Source organism: Cucurbita maxima, unplaced genomic scaffold (genome assembly GCF_002738345.1).
Source record: "Cucurbita maxima cultivar Rimu unplaced genomic scaffold, Cmax_1.0 Cma_Scf00087, whole genome shotgun sequence".
Classification (NCBI taxonomy): domain Eukaryota; kingdom Viridiplantae; phylum Streptophyta; class Magnoliopsida; order Cucurbitales; family Cucurbitaceae; genus Cucurbita; species Cucurbita maxima.
Window position 1 is genome coordinate 234,604 of NW_019272103.1, and position 2,075 is coordinate 236,678.

A 2,075-nucleotide genomic window follows, 5' to 3' on the forward strand; every position below is an offset into this window, starting at 1 on the left:
AAATAAAAAGGTTGATTGGTTTAATGTGTTAGGTTTGAATTAAAATATATTTTGTTAATTTTGCAATTATAATAGATAAAATCTTAGAAAAGAAAAGGGAATGAAATTTTGAAAGAAAAAGAGAATGTATAAGTCTATAGTAATAAGTAAAACGGGCTAAATAAATTTGAATTGGGTGGCATATTTTACTCGATTTTTCTTACTTGTCCATACTTTTTTTTTATTGTTAAAATTATTTTCCTACCCGCACGCTTTAATTCAATGAAATTTTTTTAAATTCCTACCTCATATCAGAACTTAAATGAAAACTTCATTTTTATTCATAACTTACTTAATGACTAGCTATGCATAATAAGACAATAATTAAATAACATTTATTGTAAAGGATTATATAATAAACAATCCTGTAAATTATTTATTCTTGCATTTTCTCTCTCCTATTTTTTATTTTTTATGTAAATAAAAATAAGTCGCAACACCATTGAAGAAATGAAGATCATGCAAATTCTCAAGTCTTTTGTTGTTTGTGTTTTCGTTTTGGCCTTTGCCTACAAACTCAAACAATATAATTGTTGTATATCTATTTACTTTTTTTACGTAGTTTATTCTTACTGTATTAAGAATACGAGTAAAAATTCATATGATAGAGAGTAGAAATAAATTGCTTAAGAAATTAAGTAGAATTTCAAAAGAGTGAAACTAAAAATGAAAACCTTCAATAAAATTTTTGGTTTTTCATTTGAAAGATATTTCTATAAGGAAATTTGAATTGATGTATCAATTGAAGAATTGAAAATATAAGGGCTCATTTTGTCACCCTAGCTTTCCTTTTGAGCGCATTCAATTCTCAACTTCCATTGACAAAGTGGGGAGTGGTGATTTGGAACCATCCTTCATTCCATTGACAAAGTGGGAAGCGGTGATTTGGAACCATCCTTCAAGTTCACCTCTTGAGACTCATTACAAATCTAAAGACGAAGATTTAGGTTAGTAGAGAATATATATATACATACTCACGATGAAATTCACGTTTTTATTTTAAGTTTTGAAATTTAAAAAACAAAAAATTAAACTATTTAATTTTTACATAATATTTATTAGGTTTTTAATGGTTTTATTTTCGTATTTAATGTTTTTATTTTAGCATACTTCTTAAAATTTATATGTATATATTTATCTTAGTTTGGGTGTATCTAACCTAAAATTTCGGATTTGCTATGGACTTAGGCGTGCATATCGTCAATCCAGGAACCCAATTCTATTGGGACTTTAAGGAGAATTTTTTTCAAACCACATTGTTTTGGTGTGACTTTGAGAGAAAATTAGGGCATGCCTCATTTGAGGTTTTCTGGTCTGAAAAGGGAACATGACTTTCTGATCGATAGGATAATGAAATATGCATATGGTTGGCAGATAATAATGGCTTTTCATTGTTTAATAATCCTTTAAACAAATTTGAGTTCTTGCACGGATGGGAAGGTTGTTCTCCACCTTATTAAATAATGATCTAAGTTAGTGGATGAAAATGTCGCATCTTTATTGCTTTTGTGGAATAAACCTTTCTGAGACCAACAAAGAAAATAAAGTTGTTTCCGTTATTTACTCTGTGAACAAAACGCGAAAGGTAAAATAATTATGGAAAATGAAATCCCGCGTAAATGAGAGTAAAATTATTGTGGTGGCTGGGATTTGGGCTCAAATCTCTATTGCTACATCATGAAATTCTTGCCACTAAACTATAGCTACTTATTGGCTAAGTTTTCACGACCATAACATAAAATTCTCACAATTAAACTACGACTACATGAGGTTATCTTTTAAATTTATTATTAAGTTACTCTAAATACTTTGAATTAAATTCTGGTCGTTGATTTTGATGGGCAATATCAAGACTGTTGCGAGTTAGATTCAAATTCTATATCTAGGTCAAATTCTTAGAGGTATTACACCCTTAAATGAAGCAATGACCAATTTCAAGCTCTCTAGGTAAAACAAATAATAACCATTGATATAACAATCTCAAAATGAATATTAATGTCTTCCTAAACTTTCTTTTAATCGCACAAGTTTATGAA